Consider the following 22,470-nt stretch of genomic DNA (forward strand, 5'->3'; position numbering starts at 1 on the left):
CGGCTTCCTCTTTCATTTCTTAGCCCCAATCCATATTCACCTACTATGTTTCCTTCTCTTCCTTTTCCTACTGTTAAATTCCAGTCACCCATGACTATTAAATTTTCATCTCCCTTCACTACCCGAATAATTTCTTTTATCTCATCATACATTTCATCAACTTCTTCATCATCTGCAGAGCTAGTTGGCATATAAACTTGTACTACTGTAGTAGCCATGGGCTTCGTGTCTATCTTGGCCACTATAATACGTTCACTATCCTGTTTGTAGTAGCTTACCCCCACTCCTATTTTTTATTCATTATTAAACCTACTCATGCATTACCCCTATTTGATTTTGTATCTGTATCTAACTATACCTAACTTTATCTATCCATTTCCCTTTTTAAATTTTCTAACCTACCTGTCCGATTAAGGGATCTGAAAATTCCTCTTGAGTAGTCCCCGACCGGAGATCCGAATGGGGGACTATTTTACCCCTGGAATTCACAGTATCAAAACAGCAAGGCCGTTTTGGTTAGTGTTACAGGGCCAGATCAGTCAATCATCATGACTGTTGCCCCTGCAACTATTGAAAAGCCTGCTGCCCCTCTTCAGGAACCACACGTTTGATACCCCTCCGTTGGAAACAGGAAGTGTTCAGCCACATGCGAAACGTCAAGCATGACCTGCAACAAATGATGATGCTCAAGTAGGTGTTCTAGCTGCTGTTGCGGCTAATCTGCACGTCAGTAGCAGACAAATTGCGGGAGAATCTGGAATCTCATAAACGTCCGTGTTGAGAATGCTACATCAACATCGATTGCACCTGTACCATATTTCTATGCACCAGGAAGTGCATGGCGACAACTTTGAATGTCGTGTACAGTTCTGCCACTGGGCACAAGAGAAATTACGGGATGAACACACATTTTTTTGTATGCGTTCTATTTAGCAACGAAGCGTCATTCACCAACAGTGGTAACGTAAACCGGCATAATATGCACGATGGCTGCAACAAGTGGAACATCAGCGACCTTGGCGGGTTAATGTAAGATGCAGCATTATGGGAGGAAGGATAATTGGCCCCCATTTTATCGATGGCAATCTAAATGGTGCAATGTATGCTGATTTCCTATGTAATGTTCTACCGATGTTACTGCAAGATGTTTCACTGCATGACAGAATGGCGATGTACTTCCAACATGATGGATGTCCGGCACATAGCTCATGTGTGGTTGAAGCAGTATTGAATAGCATATTTCATGACAGGTGGACTGGTTGTCATAGCACCATACCGCAGCCCGCACGTTCACCGGATCTGACATCCCCGGATTTCTTTCTGTCGGGAAAGTTGACGGATATTTGCTATCGTGATCCACCAACAACGCCTGACAACATGCGTCAGCGCATTCTCAATGTATGTGCGAACATTATGGAAGGTGAACTAATCGCTGTCGAGAGGAATGGGGTTACACGTATTGCCAAATGCATTGAGGTTGACAGACATCATTTTGAGTATTTTTTGCATTAATGTGGTATTTACAGGTAATCACGCTGTAACAGGATATGTTCTCAGAAATGATAAGTTCACAAAGGTACATGTATCACATTGGAACAACCAAAATAAGATGTTCAAACGTACCTATGTTCTGTATTTTAATTTAAAAAACCTACCTGTTACCAACTGTTAGTCTAAAATTGTGAGCCATATGTTTGTGACTATTACAGCACCATCTATCACAAAGCGAAAAAAGGGGTCCAACTAAAACATTCATATTTCCTTACGTACTACACGAACATGTAATAAAAAATAGGGGTTCCTATTTAAAAAAACGCAGTTGATATCCGTTTGACCTATGGCAGCACCATCTAGCGGGCCAACCATAGCACCATCTGGTTACCCCCTTCAAGCTAGACAAGTTTCGTTCTTTGTAGTTTTTTCATTTGACTCTTATTTCGTGAGATATTTTGCCCAGTCACGATCAATGGACCACCCTGTATAGTATGTTTCATTTAGTGTACAACCACTAATGTCTATTTCTAGTGTTGACAGGTTATTATTGCTTGTCTGAAATCGTGTAATATTAGTACTTGTGAGTTTAGATCTTGAACCATTACCTGTGATCCATTAGTAACTCTATTTAATAGCTTCCTATCTCTGTTAATTTAAGTCAGTGTAGTTCGTAATTAAACAATCAAAATAATCATAAACTATTAAAAATTGGTATAAAGGGAAGTGCACAGAAGGCTGTAAAAAGCTGAAAGAGACCCAAATAGCAGGGTCACTTGGTTACCTTGCAGAAGCAGTTAAGCATTGCTCACAACATTCTGTTAAGAAAGTTGAACAGATAAAGCACAATTCAGATGTGGTACACTGTGTGCCTTCACTTAAAACAGAATGTATGTCTGTAACCAAATTATAGACTGTCCTCTCTGGTGTAAACTGTATGTACTCTCCTACATGTAGCATACATCACAAGCACTGAACATAATTTGAATACTGGGGCAACTTTTGAAATTTTCAGTGAACTTCTGAAAACTTTATATTTTATAAACGTTTATTAAAAATAAAACTTAGTGGCCTACTTATCAACTGAAATGTTCTTTTAATAATACAGACACAGCAAGCAGCAGTCCATACTTTTGGAATTAGTGAATTCAGAAACTTTTTTACACACATCATTGTGTGTGACCACATTCCAATGAAAGACAAATCCTTCAGACAGCTGAGCAACTAGCACATCCCCACATACGTGTCTGAAGCCTTCATATTGTCTCAAGTTTTTTGACTGTTCTGTGAAACAGGCAGTCAGTTTTCCTGGATCAAACAAAGTTTGAAACATCTGGCTGGATGAATGATCTTGCCTAATAATTTACAACATGCCTTACATTTATCTGGAGCTCCTTCTATGTACCTTTCCAAGCTGCTTTTTTGGCTTATAAGAGCTTAACTTTGTAGTACTATTTACTTTTCAAATAAGCATTGCAAACCATATTCCTCTGCTCAGTACCTCAATTATCATCACTCTTATGTATTTGGTACAGTATGAGCACATTTCTCTAATTTGTGCCAATTCTTTTGCGTACCAATTAACTTTTTTAGTTTTAAGTTTACCTGAAAAGCTAACATCTGCTTCTGCCAGTGAACACATAACTTGACTCATCCCACATTTGTGAAGCCTCTTCTTCATAGCAGACTTTACGGAACATGATGCATGAACAAATGGATGATTTACACTAACACAATACAAAATGTTGTAACAATAATTTCCATGTAGACTTTGCATCTTTGTTTAGGGTGAGACAGGAAGCTCTTTAAGTATTTGATGAAACAAAAACATTCAACAAGCTATGATAAGTCATCAAACAATCAACTGGATATCCATATACACCCAAAAGAAAATAAAGAAGTTTTCTCCTTCGTTGCTCCTATAGCATACTGGATTTCTTGTGTACAGCTACTGAATGTTTCTGTTAGTTGCATGACAAGTGTCATTATTCTTGTAAAGATATCTCTACTCTTACATCACATAAGTAACTGTCATCTCCAAGTTTTTCTTGGCACAATTTCATTTTTCTGTAAGACATTTTGATGACCAATCCAGTAACCTTCTTTAGGTGTTGCAAACTGTATTGTGGACTCTGCCTCGTCTTCTCTAATACCCACCTCTGTGCTCATGTAGAGGTTCAGCACACAATATGCAGCAGTAATGTAATATAATTGAGGAAGAGATGGTTTCACTTCAATATAGCACCCTTCCTGCTAATTTCACTATGTTACATTTAACCTGGTAACACATAAATAACATAAAATAGGACTGTGATAGTTAATATTAATCTTCGCTCATTTCATATACCTAAATGCTCTATGCTGCGATTGATGAAGATGTCTTGGGTTTGTGTATCACTGGAAAAAAATTGGGGCTATCAAAATGTTCAGATACTTGCGCCACAAGGAAAATTGGCTACGTCGCAGGTACAGAAATCACATATTTTGTGCAATTTCATTCATCAGTGCATCTGGGATTTGATTTTGGGGCAACCTTTCATTTAGGCAAACAGTGTCCATCATATGTGCGTTCCGAAATGGGAATTCCACAATAACAGCAATTGCAACCTTTGTCCATGAACTGCTAAACAGACTGGATAAAGGAAACAAAGTCACTGGGGTTTCTAGATTTGTCCAAGGCCTTTCATTCTGTGACTCATGCAATTCTATTACCCAAATTAGAAAGTTACAGTATAAGAGGAGTAGCACTTAACTTCTTACAACTGCATCTCCGATATACTGTAGTAAACTGCATTATAAGAATGAAAGTGAAATCCTAATTGTAAAGCCAGCATACAAAACTCTCAGCCGTGGAGTTCCTATGGGAAGTATTCTTGGGCCACTTTCATTTACTGTATATATTAATGACACAACTTGGCCACAAAACTCAAACCCAGTTAATTACGTTGGTGATATGCAATTTATTAACTGGGGCTGTACTGATCAGCTAGCCCTTATAAAGCAATAAAGAGAACTCTGAATTGATCACAGAACCTCTGACAATGAGTAAACTTACAGGACTGTTGTAATTACATTCTTGTTGAATTAAAACCAATCTCATACTTAATCATAATCTACAGTTGGAACATCTGATAAATGTGTCTTTAGGCATTGTGATTGACAAACATCTTAAATGGGAAGAGCATTTACTTACTGAAACATCTCTCAAATATAATAAATTCTCCTGTTCTTAAACAAGTGTATTATGGATTAATTCACTCGTATTTGCAATACGAGACTTGAAATTTGGGGTGGGGCATCCACACTCTACATGGACAGAATATTCAAGCTTAAAAAAAAAAAAAAAAAAAAAAAAAAAAAAAAAAAAAAAAAAAAAAAAAAAAAAGCAGTTAGGATGACTGCCAATATAAGGAAATGCCAGTCCTGTAGGGAGTACTTCAATAATTATAATTTATTGACTGTGTATTCATTGTAGGTACTTTATATGTAAAAGAGAGTGATGAAGTAAATGTAATTAACACAGGCATTCACAAGTAAAAGAGAGTGATGGACCAAGTGTAGTGAATAGACATCCATAACTAGCATACATTAACCAGATGTGATTACCATAGGATACTAATAAAAAAGCTATAGATCACAGTCCACTTGAAGCTGGAAGACAATTTTATACTAGTTTGCCAAATTATATAAAGTAGCTCCATTAAAATCTTTTTAAAGAAAAATTAAAACAGGTCTTAAGTAAAAAATATTTATACTCAATGAAAGATTTCTGGGCTCCATTACAAACAATTCTAGTTTTATATACCTCAGCATACTAACAGTGGCAAATGCTTATATAATGTATAAATCTGCTGTACACATCCGTTATATTTGTGGCATGATATCTTTGTAAATGTACTAAACTGACAATGTCTAAGACTGTGAAGTTATTATGGACAAGTAAATATTATTATTATTACATAAAAGAAAGTAATTAAAATTCCTGGACCAAGATTCTGTAGAGGTTGTTCATCAGTGTGTGCCAGACATAAAGCCTTTATACTTAGCAATAAAACTGCTGACACTGTTTAATTCTTTGTCTTTTGATAATTATTCTGTTTTTGATTTTCTCATCACTGAATTCTCAGATTGAGGTGTACACACACATTTTCAATTAAATGTTCCAATACGGTTAGGTTAACTCAAACTGCAACATTTTTGGTGAGCCCCAAAGTGATCTTAGGCACCAAGTGACATAATCTCAGTTGACAACAAATATCAATTGATGCAATATGCATAATGTTGCATACCAAACATTGGGTGTAAACAAACTGCACCGCCTGCACCATGTGCCACCCACATACTACAATGTTTACTTGTTTTTAATGTCAAGCACGAGTCTTTCATGCCAGATGTGTGTGCACCACCCATGTATTGAGTGACAGCAACATCAGACCAGACACTGTATGTTGATGTACCTGTCACATTTACATACCACCTTTTTGGCAACAGAATTCAGTTCTACAGTTCATGCAGCTCAAGAGACAATTTGTGCTCGATAACATCACAGCTGATGTAAGCAAATGTGACTATGTTGTGGCTGCGCTAAATGAAGATGGCTTTTGAGAGACTAGATATTTTGGCCTTACCACCAGGGACTGACTGATGCGAGACTTACGAATGCCCTGATAACTTGCCTTTCATAATCGGAAGCAAAGCATCTTGAGAAGTTCCTGTTAGGAGACCACACTCCCTGGCAGTCAATTGCCTTCATCGACAAAACTTTGCTGGTACCACAGGCGGTTTTGTTCTCAACTGCAGAAATGCAGTCCTCCATGTGAAATTAAAAACGCAGTAGAAGTCATAACAACAGTGACTGGCTTACCGAACAGCAGCTGTCAACTGTTTGTCAATGATCTTTACACAAAGCTCCAGCTCTCGGCAGACACAGGTGCATACGTGTCTGCATACCCATCCTCTCAACTGCGTCGTCGTAGTAGTGATGACTGTCATCTTGACTGTCAACGGATCTACGATACAGACATATGGCCGCCTAACACGATAGTGACCACTGAACCTAGGTATGCGCTGTTAAGTTTGAATGGCAGTTTATTGCAGCACACGTGACATATCTTATACTCAGAGCTGACTTTCTGTCATTTTAGATCCTGCTACCAGACCTCCGACATCATCGTCCCCTCGACAGCACTCCCAGTCTGGCCAGTCTGGGGTGTGTACATTGTGTGGACAATACCACACTGGTGACTCTTCTTACGTATAACTTCTTAAACAGTTCCCAGAGATAACCCGATGAATAACTACGCTATTTGGCAGTTTATTATATCCTAACGACACCGAGGCCTCTGACCACGCTTGACTGTGATGCTTGACACCAGAGAAGTTGCAAGTAGCCAAACACAAAATTTCTTTCATGCTTGCACACGGAATTGCAAATATTGTTGGCACTGGGAGAGGGGAATGAATGTAGTGGTTGTGCATCAACGTGTAGAAGTGTGCAAGATGTAAAGTGCCTACACTTAGCAGTAATTCTGTTATTGATTTTCTCATTACTGAATTCTCGAATGCAGTGTACACATATGTATGCAATTAAAGTTGCAATACAGTTATCTGGAATTGCAACAATTCTTTCCCATTTATGAATGTCCTCAATTGGTCCAATGGACACTCTGGCCATCAGGGTATCCTGTTATGGCTTAGTTTATGACAAACAAAGGACAAGATGTCATCTGCTTACATCTATAGAACGCACAGCAGAGACCTGACCAGTATCGGCAAGTTTAAAAATGTACTTCAATCTCAAACCTGGAATATTGTTTACGAGGAAGATGATGTCAGCAAGAAAACTGACATCGTGTGTTATTATTCCAACATTGCCTTCCCATTAAAATGAGTGAAGGTACAACATTCAGCCAGGGACATTCAAAATGGCTGGATCATAAAGAGTATAAGAATATCATGTACGACTAAGAGGACACACTGTGAACAAAGCATAACTACAGAAGATCCAAATTTCCACAGTTATTTCAAACTGAACAAGAAAGTCATTTGTACAATAGTACATAAGACAAAGGACTAGCAAATAAAGCCTACATAAATTATTCAAAGAACAAATGCAAAACTATATGGGATATTGTCAGAAAAGTTTTACAAACTGATATCAAACAGGAAACACCAGAATCTCTTCAATGTAATGGTTAATAAGTAACAGACACCAAACTCATTTGTGATACATTTAATAAACATTTTTGTGGGATACCTAGCATCAACAAAAACTTGCCTTCTAAAGTGTACAGTACCTGAGAAATCATATTTTCTTGTGCCTGTAATACTGAAGAAGGTTCTCTTAATTATTACGAATATGAGAAATCCCCTCTCATCTGGCCTTGGTGGTTTACCTACCTACAAAATACAACACGTTGCTAATGAAATAGACAATCATTATGCAATATACTCAGCAGCTACATGATTGCCGACATTTTCCCTCAACCACTCAAAACCTGCAAGATAGGGAACATGCACGAGGTCAGCAACTATCAATCTGTAACCCTCATCCTAACTATATCCAAAATAACAGAAAAAATGGTACGTCCTTTCTTGAAAATAACTCCCTGAAATGGTACAGTAGTTTGGTGTTTGGAAAAATACATCCATGAAGCTCTCTTTTCAATTACTGACCGGAGAAATGAAAATACAATTCTTCTGGACTTTTTATTGATATTACAGAGTCATCTACATTACTAAGCTGCTAAAATAGGGTATGGTTACCGGGTCCCACTTGCATGTTGTCTACCTTATGGCCTTCACAGGCGTCAAAAATATTATACAATTATTTACTGTATTTAAAAATTTTAAATAGTGTTGTAATCTAGAATAATGTTATGTGAAAGGTTTAACAAAGCAAGACAAATGTCACAGTTATGTTATAAATTCCTTCCAAGTGCGCCAGGAGCTATGTGGGCCTGTCTAAATGGACGGTTGCCAATCTTGGTGTCAAGCATCATCACCTTAAATACCGGCATTTGGACAAATCAGTGATGGCACAGCACAGCCAGGTAAACAAACACAAGATTTTGTTTGAACAAATGAGAATACTTGCTCATGTTTCGAACTATTAGGACTCTGTGATCAGAGAAGCAGTTGAAATTACATTCTGTGAAAACCGCTTCGATAGAGACACCGGCTATGCACTTAATTATGCACAGAAGTGTACACTTGACAAGCAACGCTAGATAGAGAGCACAAGCAAAATCTATGGACATAGAGCGTGCCACCTCTGCAAGTGTCATCGTGACATAATCCAGACTATCAGATAAGTGGACCCCTTTTCTTGTGGATCTGTGGAAGGCAATATAATCTAGCAGGATGGTAGTGGGGTGGGAGTGTTCGAGGGCAGCACAATAGTTCTTGACAGCCTTTCGAGACAAGGAACTTTCTTATGTCTATACATATACTTAGTCCACTACAGTACACATACATCTAAAGGCAGAGATCACTGTATGAAAACTGCTGTAACAAAAATGTATGCATATTCTGTCATTTACAGTGTGTGTGTGTGTGTGTGTGTGTGTGTGTGTGTGTGTGTGTGTGGACATCTTTTAGTGGACAAGATACTATGGATATATAAATTATCTGTGGAGTTCACAAACATACATTTTCTAACAATTTTTACACATAAACATGTTTTGCGGGCTACCTGTAAGAGAGTTTAGGTTATAAATAAGTAAAAATAATGTAACCAGTCACAAAACATGAATCATTCAACTATCTTTCTTTCTTCTTGCGTTACGGCCTCTGTAGGACCACGGTTAGCCCCTTCGTGGACTACATTTTCCTCTTCTTCTCCCAGAACCCCTTCATTCTTTCTCTTCTCTCCCACTCTTCTTCCGAGATCTTCCGTTTCCGTTTCTCCTGGCGGCTCCACTGGTGACATTCTAATCTTTTCCTGTATTCTTCTCTGTCACTGATCTCCGGCATATTTGTCGGTGTATATTTGTTCCCCCAATTTTCCTTTCCTTTGACCTTGATCCCCAATTCCAACCAGTCTTTCTGAAGTTCAACAACCACTTGGTTCCTGTCTTTCCCCTTGTCCTCCCTGTTGTTTCCCACACTCTCTTCGTCATTCTGTCCATACTCATCCTAACTACATACCCAGCAAACCTTGCCCTTTTGAGTCTGATTTCCCCTGATATTGTTCTCATGTTCCGGTACAATTCTTCCCTAGGTCTTCGCATCCACCTCTCTCCACTGCTTTTGGGACCTCCATTCAACTATGATGTATTCTGTGACCTTTACTCTGTCATCAAATGACAGTTTTTGTATTTAGATCAGCAGCATTGCAGCTAGGAAGCCAGCAACGTTGAAATTTCTACACTGTTTTAATTTTATCAATTTGATTTCAAATATTTTTTGGCAGTTTAGCAAAAATAAACACTTTAAGAACTGATGGTTACACGTCTATGTGAGAGTATGTATCACCACTCACCAAATAAAGAAATGGAGTCAGACAAGAAGAAATACTCAGTTAGCTGTGAAGCTTTCAAAAGATATCGTCGATAAGAGAGCTAATGTAAACACAGCCGCTTATCTTCCTGGAACTGTGGCCTGGCTTGACAACAGCAAAAGAAAAGTAAACAAATTTTTGAGGTTCAGTGTCAGTGAGAGCAAAGAATTTTCTTATGCTCAAGGAAACAGAATCCAGTTCATGCAGATATCCTACATTTGTAGTGGCTAAGTCAGACTTATACACATCTTTTTCTATACATTTAAAAGGCCACTTTTGGAGGTTATCTAATCACACAGTGATAACAACATGTCACTTTCTGAGAGGTCTGCACTTGTTCCATAGCAGTTTTTATCTGAATCAGCTGTCATGTCCAGTTGCAGATAACTGATGCATGTCAAGCCAAGCAATTGGCCAAGTACAGAATACTATGAAACCCTTCACCACAACTATCTTACTCTCATTTCTTACAAGACCAGATAAATTAAATTCATTCTCTCAATTTATTGAAACTTTTTGAAGCAGCATCTTCCTAATTATGTCCATTTTTTTTAGACTGACACACTTATTTTTTGGATCCTCAGAAAGACTACACTTTCATGATCAATATACTGTCCTGAATGATACAAGATACAATTTAAAGTGAATCAGTTCTTATGGCTAACTGTTGCATCAGAGTTTTCTGTCTCAATAGCTACTTACCTTAAATCACACAATAACACAACCACGTGGAGATGTCATTCTTAGTCACCCATGCAGTAACTCTTTTACAATGTTGAAAGTGAACACTGGTGCCTAAAAATTAAGTTTAATGGGGAGCAGAGAATTATGTCTTAACACAACATGGAAAATATGACTTATAATGCCCGCTTTACAGCCCGAATCATCTACATGAATAGTATGCTGTTGGAAACTGTTTTATTCATTCATTCAATTACCATGTATTGTGAAACCCATCATGAAGGGGAGCCTTTTGGATGTGGAATGAAAAAGGTAAAAACTGCTGGCTGCAAACAACAAATTATGATTATGATTAGTGGTAACATACTCAAAATCTTCTAGATTAATTATATATGTATACATAAAGCAGAAGAAAAATACCTGCTGTAAGAAAAGCAACTACTACCCCTCTTACCCTTCTCATCTGTTGTTTTTTATCATACACTTCAAACAAAGAACTTATGACTTTATAGTGACCACAACTAGCTGTCTGTATCTGACGAAGTCAAGCACTGTTTAATAGAAACATTAGTTAAGTGGAATTTGCATCCCCAAGTCCAAGTATTCTGATAAACTGCGGTACTGGCTAATGAGATCTATCTGAGGATTTTCAGTTTCCAGTCTGTTGTCTACTGGCAACCTGTTAAAAGACTTTTGCACCACAGTATAGACCTCCATTCAGAACCCTAGAGAGGGATGCATAACCTAAACACAAATTATTTCTACTTCTAATATGGCTTTTCTGAATTTTAGAATTGCTCCTAAATTCGCTTTTGTTGCTAATCACAAATATCATTAATGAGGATATGTATTTGTATGTAATTGTAAGAATCCCTAGGTCCCTGAAAGGATGCCTGAAAAATGTTTAGTTGACAACTTCACATAATATTCTTACTGCACACTTCTTTAGAATAAACAGTTTTTCCACACTGGCTGCATTGCCCTAAAATATGATGTTGTTGTGGTCTTCAGTCCTGAGACTGGTTTGATGCAGCTCTCCATGCTACTCTATCCTGTGCAAGCTTCTTCATCTCCCAGTACTTACTGCAACCTAGATCCTTCTGAATCTGCTTAGTGTATTCATCTCTTGGTCTCCCTTTAGTATTCACCCCTTGGTCTCCCTCTACGATTTTTACCCTCCACGCTGCCCTCCTGTACTAAATTGGTGATCCCTTGATGCCTCAGAACATGTCCTACCAACCGGTCCCTTCTTCTTGTCAAGTTGTGCCACAAACTCCTCTTCTCCCCAATTCTATTCAATACCTCCTCATTAGTTATGTGATCTACCCATCTAATCTTCAGCATTCTTCTGTAGCACCACATTTCGAAAGCTTCTATTCTCTCCTTTCCAAACTATTTATCGTCCATGTTTCACTTCCTTACATGGCTACACTCCATATAAATACTTTCAGAAACGACTTCCTTACACCTAAATCTATGCTCTATGTTAACAAATTTCTCTTCTTCAGAAACTCTTTCCTTGCCATTGCCAATCTACATTTTATATCCTCTCTACTTCGACCATCATCAGTTATTTTGCTCCCCAAATAGCAAAACTCCTTTACTACTTTAAGTGTCTCATTTCCTAATCTAATTTCCTCAGCATCAACCGACATAATTCGACTACAATCCATTATCCTCATTTTGTTTTTGCTGATGATTATCTTATATCCTCCTTTCAAGACACGTTTCACTCCGTTCAACTGCTCTTCCAAGTCCTTTGCTATCTCTGACAGAATTACAATGTCATCGGCGAACCTCAAAGTTTTGATTTCTTCTCCATGGATTTTAATACCTACTCCGAACTTTTCTTTAGTTTCCTTTACTGCTTGCTCAATATACAGATTGAATAACATCGGGGAGAGGCTACAACCCTGTCTCACTCCCTTCCCAACCACGGCTTCCCTTTCATGCCCCTCGACTCTTATAACTGCCATCTGGTTTCTGTACAAATTGTAAATAGCCTTTCGCTCCCTGTATTTAATCCCTGCCACCTTCAGAATTTGAAAGAGAGTATTCCAGTCAACATTGTCAAAAGCTTTCTCTAAGTCTACAAGTGCTAGAAACATAGGTTTGCCTTTCCTTAATCTTTCTTCTCAGATAAGTCATAGGGTCAGTACTGCCTCACGTGTTCCAACATTTCTACGGAATCCAAACTGATCTTCCCCGAGGTCGGCTTCTACCAGTTTTTCCATTTGTCTGTAAGGAATTTGCATTACTATTTTGCAGCTGTGACTTATTAAACTGATAGTTCGGTAATTTTCACATCTGTCAACACCTGCTTTCTTTGGGATTGGAATTATTATATTCTTCTTGAAATCTGAGGGTATTTCGCCTGTCTCATACATCTTGCCCACCAGATGGTAGAGTTTTGTCAGGACTGGCTCTCCCAAGGCCGTCAGTAGTTCCAATGGAATGTTGTCTACTCCCGGGGCCTTGTTTCGACTCAGGTCTTTCAGTGCTCTGTTAAAGTCTTCACGCAGTATCATATCTCCCATTTCATCTTCATCTACATCCTCTTCCATTTCCATAATATTGTCCTCAAGTACCTCGCCCTTGTATAGACCCTCTATAATAGTGATTGCCAAACTGTCGACTGCAAGCTACTAGTAGCTTGTGGGGTCATTACTGGTAGATTGCTGCAATGCCCAGGACAGCTAATGTGGACTGTTTCGCTGAGCTCAGACCACACTCATGGCAACAACAGCTTGTTTCCCCTGTGCAGCTGCCATTATTAGTCAAGGATACTTGCTGTTAGCCTCATAATTGATCGCATACACACTGAGGTTGTGCATGTTGTTTTTCGTGTGTATATCAGAAAGTTATAAAAAAACTTGTACAGACACAGACTTACCGATGAACATCTGGACAAATGTATTTGAACGGTACCCACTCATCCATTTTTTTTTTTATTTTTTTTAAAGCCTTGATAACAAAGAATGAGTATTATCCTTCTTTGAACTTAATAAGTGAGTAAAAAAAAAAAATCCGTCCTCTAAATTGGGTCATTCCATGTCAGTTCAACCAACTTGAGAAAATGTTCCAGCTGATAGTCTCAGATTTGGCTGAAATTTAGCACACCAATGCTACCAAAGTGTGGAACACTCATGTACAAAATTTTAAGTTCCCCTGCAAATTAGTTCCAGAATTATGGCTTATGAAAGAAGGTGGCATGACCCGGAAATTGCAACCCGCATCTGGCAATCTATGTTCAGACCCAACTTCAGGTCTTAATAACTTTGGAACTATTCCGCACACTCCAGTGAAATTTTTACAACTCAGTAACATCCACTTAGAGAACACACTCTATGAATCAAAACACCAACAACAAGGTCTAGGTCCAGTAGAGCCAGGCCACATTGTAATATGTAAGGGGGGGGGGGGGGGCATCCCACATGTGACTTTTACCGGAAAAGGAGACAATGAGCATTATCTGCTGAAAGACACTTGCGTATCTAGGGAAAGAGTCATTGCTACCAATTTACTTTTTCAGTTAAGCAGTATGGAATAAATAAGATACAAATTAATTTTGTTACCTTGTCCAGCCTGAATGTTGTTGAACACTATGAGCTTTTAGTATACACAGATACCAGCAGGTAAAGTAACCAATCACTAATTACTGTCTTGAAATATTTATTTTTCCATGAACTAGTTTCAAGCCACCCTGAGGTTCATTATCTGAAGGGGTTGATTGCACAAGCATTATTCTGCAAGGGTCTCAACAGTACATATTGTCACCAGTCTTGTGGCATTGCAGTAGTCTAGTATGTATTGAGAAATATTGTGATCTCAAACGTAACGGTACCGTACGCATCTGCAAGTGGGAGGGGCAGGGTTCAAATGGCTCTGAGCACTATGGGACTTAACATCTGAGGTCATCAGTCCCCTAGAACTTACAACTAACTAACCTAAGGACACCACACACATCCATGCCCGAGGCAGGATTCGAACCTGTGACAATAATGATCGCGCGGTTCCAGACTGAAGCGCCTAGAACTGCTGGACCGCAGTGGCCAGCAGGGGCAGGGTCATTCCACATCAAAACACGCAATAATTCACGGATTTGTAACTCTCAGATTTTCACAGAACTTGCACATTTGCTTATACATATAACATACAAACTTCTGCAAAATTTTTTTGGTCTCAGGCTACAACTTTATTTTGCATCGAATTTTAAATGTAGTGATATTCTGATAACAGGGCTCTGTAAGAACGTCAATGCAAAATAGTACTTATCTACATAAATGCCTGTAACTCAGGTGTTTATGAAGCTTTTGCTTTGAAATTTGTTCAGCAGTTAGGTAAGGCATATAGTTAACAGAAACCCAGTTATTGAAGCAGTAAAGTAACAAAGAAACGTTTTAAAAGATATTAATGTAGGTCAATTTTCGATTTCATAAAAACTGTGAGGATATGGAAAAATACTTATATCACATTTCTCCAACCTACTGGGAACCTGATTTTGGTCTTAAATAACCCTCTAGATTGTAAAATAAAATAAAAATTTAACAGTCTTCTGCTAATTGATACGCACATCTGAAATCAAAGTACTTTTTGCTCTGATCAAAAAAGGTCATTTTAATTAAGTTCAACCACTCACTGTCTCACTGTGTCAGATGCAAGGGTATCAAATTAGTATATTTAAGTATAGCTCATTCTAGACAGGAAATTTAATTCTAAGTGTGAAAATTTATTTCCATTCATTTGACTAATTCAGTAATTTTTCAAAGACTATAATATATATGATTTGTGTGTCCAGTCAATCACCTGCTCACAGTGATTAAAAAAAGTGTTCTTAAGACAGCAGTAGATCATTTGCAACCATTATAGGCATGAAAACAATGCAACAATTACTGAAATTTATTGTTGAGAATAAATGGCATGCGGCAATTAGTCTGTTTGACCTCAGCTGCTTTCTGAGAGATAGATAGGTCATACCTGTTTGTGGTGCAGCACTATTGTTTCACTTGTATAAAGTATGTTTCAAGTGAATCACTGCGTTAATTGCAATGGAGAATGTGAATTCATGCACTGTTGGAAAATTACTAAAAACACCATGTCATTTGACAACCTATATCTTAGTAAAAACTCTGCAAAAAATAGAAGAGCTGTGTGCATACCAGTGAGATTTGATATTGCTGTGACCCATATATAAGCATCCCACAAGATCAATAAAGTGCTACTATATGTGGACATCACAGATACTATTACTTAAAAGTGTTTGAAAGTCATCAAAGAACTTGTTGTGGTCTTTTTTTAAAAAAAAAAAAAAAAAAAAAAAAAAAAAAAAAAAAAAAAAAAAAAAAAAAACTCTGAGGTCAGTTTACTTGTCTTAGTCTAAAACAGTAAGCGCTAAAAGAATCTATGTAAAACCAGGCCAAAAACTGTGCACAACATGTCGTAAGATTTGTGAACAGAAAACTGACATCAGTGATGGAAATGAAAGTAATGCAGATGACCTGGAAGTGACAGTCCACAAATCAGTAAATCAAAGTATTGAGGGTGCAAATAAAACTTTACACGATTTGGAGTGCTCTCCCTTAAGACTTCACTACATTCCAAATCACAGCAAGGCTTCATATGGCAAAAAGAAGCTAGAAAAAGTGAAGAATGTTTGGAAAGAAAAGTGTGCCAGGCGTTGAAGATCCTGACCATAGAGAAGAAACATTTGATGATGAAATTGTTAAGATAGCCAAACATTTTGATGGCCCTGATATTGTTAATGAAAGAAAAGGTAGCTAGTGTAAGAGTACCTGCAAAATTTCAGATTTTAACTTTAGCTCCACCCTCTTGGCCAAAAGAAAACATAATGTTAGAATTCAATGATAGTGAGTATGTGGTTCAACAAGCAAGGAAACTGAAAACAGAAATGGGTGTTTTATCAGTTCCTACACCAAAAAGGGAGGAAGTTATTGCTGATGAAGTGGTAAAGATTTCTAACAAAATGATGAATATACTCGAATGTTACGAGGAGCAAAAAAAGGTAGGATTCCAAAGAATGTGTAAATGCAAAAAAAGACTCATCCTTTCAACTTAAGATAACTGTACTCTTGTTTTAAATGGGAGAACTAAAACATTAACATTGGTCTTTCTAAATTCTGCTCACTGAGACCGAAGTGGTGCATTTTAGCCAGTGCTACAGGCACTCATTCAAAGAGAGAGAGAGAGAGAGAGAGAGAGAGAGAGAGAGAGAGTGTGTGTGTGTGTGTGTGTGTGTGTGTGTGTGTGTGTGTTTGCACCAAAATGTAAAACTGCTGTTGGATGTGGAATAAGAAGAAACATACAAAGAACTTATAATCACTGTGATAACTGTCCCAGTAATGACAAACTATCAGAATTATTTACCAAAAATTAGCTTACAAAGATGCTGACGATGAAATTGAATTCAGCCAATGGATAAACATAGATCATCAGGCAGAATTGGTAAAGCAGTCTACAACTGTTGCGGAATACAAAGACTGGTTGGTAACAAAATTACAGGCACTTAATCCACTCTCATTTGTATCTGTCAGTCAAACTGATTGAAAAAATTGAAAGAAAATCTAACCCTGGCAAAAGCAATTCTGTTCATGGACTCTGCTGAAAACTACAGTTTTGTAATTCAGAATAAAATTCAGCGTTACTACTGGACAAGAAGCAGCTGTACAATCCATCATGTTTGTGTTTATGTGGTAAATGAAGAAAGTGAATTGGCAATAGTGAACCACTGCTTTGTAAGTGATGATATGGAACATGATGTAGGATTTGTAAATGCTGTCCAGAAAGAAGTGGGTAAGTGGCTGGCAGAGCATTAGCCAGAAGTGAAGAAAGTGCATTATTTCACTGATGGATGTGCTGCTCAATATAAGAATAGAAAAAGCTTTAAAAATTTGTGGGAGCACAAAAACGATCTTTCTATTGATGCTGAGCATTCCTTGTTTGCTACAAGCCACGGTAAATCTATGTGCAGTGGTTTGGGAGCAATTATAAAATGTATATTGAGAAGAGCTAGTCTTCTATTAGCGGATGACGCACAAATAACAACTGCACATTTTACATTAACATTAGTGTGGCTAGAATAATTGTTGTTTAAAGACGCTAATTTGGCACCCTAAATAAAGTTAACCCATTTAATGAAAAACTTTCAATTAAATTTAAAACTTTTGGCTCTGTTCTTTCATGAGGCAGCCTTACTATAGGTTGTCAGTTTACATAATCTGATTTGAATGATCTTCTGAACAATGATCAATGATGTGATGTATGTTAAATGAACATTAAATACCTATCAAAACAAGGCGTACTTACCTCCTCTTCTATTTAAAAAAAAATTCAGAGTTCCCATAAAAATAAATCTTGTATCAGCTTTTTTATTTGAGCGGAGCTTCGATTATTTGCCTTGAACTGGTAAATCTGGTATTAGCGAATATTCAAGCATTTGCAAGGCTGAATATCATAGGGTGACATCTGATTCACAATGGAAAGGAAATACGTAAATCGGACTGTTCAGAATTCGAGCCTAGTGAACAATGAAAGCCATGAAGTGTGACTTCACATGTTACGTACATGTCGTATGGCATGGAATTAAGTGTATGTTTCACTTGTAGAGGTCGGTCATTTGGTTTGTTTATAATAGGTCAACGCTGTTTATTTCTTGTGGTTGGTGACCCAGATCGTGTTGTGCACGATACTTGGGTAGATGTAGTAAAGCTGTCAATCCATTTAGGGAAAATGTGTTTTGGGTTACCTTTTGAAGAAAGCTAGTAGTACAGACATGGGCCTAGTGTAGTCCGAGGTCTAGATTAGGATGGAAGGTGACAGTTTCGTTACGGGGTGGAGAAGCAACAAATGCAATATGACAAACTCGAATTTCGTATACATTGCACATTTCCTGGTAACATTTATGCCTTTAATCAAAAGCCTGTTTTTGCACTTTGGTCTCATATTTGCAAGCTTCTAACATAATTGAAGGGATTAGTAACAAGAACATTCCCATCCCATAGCTCCTCTATTCCTGTGGGGATCCCGTTCATTCTTGGTTTTTATTTTGAAATTTTTTTCGTGTTGTTAGCGACAACGAACATTTGATCGTTCTTAAGGGTTGTATGTGTGCTAAGTTAATTATGTCAATGATCTATTGGTGGAGTGTGACGTTGGTAAGTAATGGCCAATATTCCTGAGTGTGCATACCGATCAGTACTTGGCTTGTAAACAACATTTTATAGATCTTCTCAAGACCTTGACATCAACATTTCCTTTGTGTAATTGTTGATTTTATAGATGAAAGCATTATAAGATTAACTTACTTCTCATTCTCTCATTGACTGATATCATATGGAATAATTTTCTGGAACAATTCCAAGCACAGACACAAGGTACTCTTTGTACAGGAACCTGCTGCGAGTTTAATATAAAATGTCCTTTCCTGAACTTCAGGTATGCAACTATTTAAAAAGATTAGACATTCTATAATATGAGGGACAAATACAGCATCCATTATCAACATCTTAGCCCAACTCTTGCACAGAAATAAGTGTGCAGCTATAAAAAAAAAGGTTAGCACCTCCCGTGTGAATTAGCGAGTCAGACTGGTTATGAAAGTCTTAAATACGATTGACACCATTTCTGTTGATCATCTGCTCCAACTCCGTGGATGAATATTTGAACAGGTATCACCTGATTTACTTTTTAAAATTTTGTTCAAGATTTAAGATGTATAAAAAAAAATCACGAAGTTATATACAGGGTGTTTCAAAAATGACTGGTATACTTGAAATGGCAATAAAAACTAAACGAGCAGCGATAGAAATACACCGTTTGTTGCAATATGCTTGGGACAACAGTACATTTTCAGGCGGACAAACTTTCGAAATTACAGTAGTTACAATTTTCAACAACAGATGGCGCTGCAAGTGATGTGAAAGATATAGAAAACAACGCAGTCTGTGGGTGCGCCATTCTGTACGTCGTCTTTCTGCTGTAAGCGTGTGCTGTTCACAACGTGCAAGTGTGCTGTGGACAACATGGTTTATTCCTTAGAACAGAGGATTTTTCTGGTGTTGGAATTCCACCGCCTAGAACACAGTGTTGTTGCAACAAGACGAAGTTTTCAATGGAGGTTTAATGTAACCAAAGGACCGAAAAGCGATACAATAAAGGATCTGTTTGAAAAATTTCAATGGACTGGGAACGTGATGGATGAACGTGCTGGAAAGGTAGGGCGACCGCGTAGGGCAACCACAGAGGGCAACGCGCAGCTAGTGCAGCAGGTGATCCGACAGTGGCCTCGGGTTTCCGTTCGTCGTGTTGCAGCTGCGGTCCAAATGACGCCAACGTCCACGTATCGTCTCATGCGCCAGAGTTTACACCTCTATCCATACAAAATTCAAACGCGGCAACCCCTCAGCGCCGCTACCATTGCTGCACGAGAGACATTCGCTAACGATATAGTGCACAGGATTGATGACGGCGATATGCATGTGGGCAGCATTTGGTTTACTGACGAAGCTTATTTTTACCTGGACGGCTTCGTCAATAAACAGAACTAGCGCATATGTGGAACCGAAAAGCCCCATGTTGCAGTCCCATCGTCCCTGCATCCTCAAAAAGTACTGGTCTGGGCCGCCATTTCTTCCAAAGGAATCATTGGCCCATTTTTCAGATCCGAAACGATTACTGCATCTCGCTATCTGGACATTCTTCGTGAATTTGTGGCGGTACAAACTGCCTTAGACGACACTGCGAACACCTCGTGGTTTATGCAAGATGGTGGCCGGCCACATTGCACGGCCGACGTCTTTAATTTCCTGAATGAATATTTCGATGATCGTGTGATTGCTTTGGGCTATCCGAAACATACAGGAGGCGGCGTGGATTGGCCTCCCTATTCGCCAGACATGAACCCCTGTGACTTCTTTCTGTGGGGACACGTGAAAGACCAGGTGTACCGCCAGAATCCAGAAACAATTGAACAGCTGAAGCAGTACATCTCATCTGCATGTGAAGCCATTCCGAAAGACACGTTGTCAAAGGTTTCGGGTAATTTCATTCAGAGACTGCGCCATATTATTGCTACGCATGGTGGATATGTGGAAAATATCGTACTATAGAGTTTCCCAGACCGCAGCGCCATCTGTTGTTGACAATTGTAACTACTGTAATTTCGAAAGTTTGTCTGCCTGAAAATGTACTGTTGTCCCAAGCATATTGCAACAAACGGTGTATTTCTATCGCTGCTCGTTTAGTTTGTATTGCCGTTTCAAATATACCGGTCATTTTTGAAACACCCTGTAAATGGTCACATTGTAACCATTTTTCACAGAGAACTGTTTTATTCCTTAACCTACTGTCACATTCCATGTTATAGGAAGTTGTCGCGAATATTATCCCTCAAAAAACACAAGAAATTAAAGTTGGAAACTAGATTTTTGAGCTATGTGCATATTTTCCCTTACGTTGAGGAACAGTGGTATGATCCGGAAGGTTGTGTAAAATTTTTTAGACACATTTTAACAAAAGATCATTTAGTATTTAGTTATCTACACTGTTGCATGTGTCCTCCTGGAATCTAGTGTAAAGAGTTGTTATTCATTACAGAATTCTCGTACTTTTAGAAGCGAGTGGATAACCATCGGTTCTGATGGATGTAATAGGCTTCAGTGTCAGCTATAAAATTTGTTGTATCATGACATGTCTTGAAACTGGCTCATTTATATCAGAAATGGCTATTTTAGAAATCCCCCCCCCCCCCCCCCCACCCCTCCGGATAAATCTCTGTAGCTGCCTTTGCACTGGCATGTAATCAGGAGGCAGCAAGACTAAATTTGTCGAACATAAGTTATACAGCTATTGCTAAAGCCATAGTATTATTGTACTACTATCAGCAAATAATGCTGCAACTGACTAAACGAGAGGTGTAATGGGAATATGGGATATCACTTCTAGGACTATATGATGAAACTTTGCACTTTTGCTTATTCTTATAACATAAGAACTTGTGCCAAATATTTTTGTTTACAGACTAAAACATTTTTTATATTGAATTTTAAATGTAGATATTCTGATAACTGGGCTTTATAGGAGTGTTAATGCAAAATGGCACTTATCTACACAAACGCCCATAACTCAGGTGTTAGGAGCCACAGGGTAGGGAAGGTGGTTTGGGGCTCCTACCCTTGTAACCGCCCCCGGTGTAAAACCTGTCCCATGCACCCTCCCACCACCACTTACTCCAGTCCTGTAACCCGGAAGGTGTACACGATCAAAGGCAGAGCCACGTGTGAAAGCACCCACGTGATTTACCAACTGACCTGCCTACACTGTGACGCATTCTATGTGGGAATGACCAGCAACAAACTGTCCATTCGCATGAATGGACACAGGAAGACAGTGTTTGTTGGTAATGAGGATCACCCTGTGGCTAAACATGCCTTGGTGCACGGCCAGCACATCTGGGCACAGTGTTACGCCGTTCGAGTTATCTGGATACTTCCCACTCACACCAACCTATCCGAACTCCGGAGATGGGAACTTGCCCTTCAATATATCCTTTCTTCTCGTTATCCAACAGGCATCAATCTCCGCTAATTTCAAGTTGCCGCCACTCATACCTCACCTGTCATTCAACAACATCTTTGCCTCTGCACTTCTGCCTCGACTGACATCTCTGCCCAAACTCTTTGCCTTTTAATATGTCTGCTTGTATCTGTGTGTGTGTGTGTGTGTGTGTGTGTGTGTGTGTGTGTGTGTGTGTGTGCGCGCGAGTGTATACCCGTCCTTTTTTC

The 22,470-nt window shown here is 38.6% G+C and overlaps 1 protein-coding gene across 2 annotated transcripts in view; it reads right to left on the reverse strand.

Moving 5' to 3' along the window:
- Positions 1–22,470, reverse strand: part of LOC124551273 (mitochondrial 2-oxodicarboxylate carrier-like) — a 90,482-nt gene that overhangs the window by 66,624 nt on the left and 1,388 nt on the right. Inside the window, exon 1 of one of the 2 annotated variants that reach the window (XM_047126272.1) lies at positions 9,974–10,197. The exons of the other annotated variant lie outside the window; for it this stretch is intronic. The gene's annotated coding sequence lies outside the window, so the exon portion shown is untranslated. Of the gene's footprint in view, positions 1–9,973; positions 10,198–22,470 lie in introns of those variants that run through there. 2 annotated transcript variants of the gene reach the window in all.

The sequence above is a fragment of the Schistocerca americana genome, chromosome 9 (assembly GCF_021461395.2).
Source record: "Schistocerca americana isolate TAMUIC-IGC-003095 chromosome 9, iqSchAmer2.1, whole genome shotgun sequence".
NCBI lineage: Eukaryota > Metazoa > Arthropoda > Insecta > Orthoptera > Acrididae > Schistocerca > Schistocerca americana.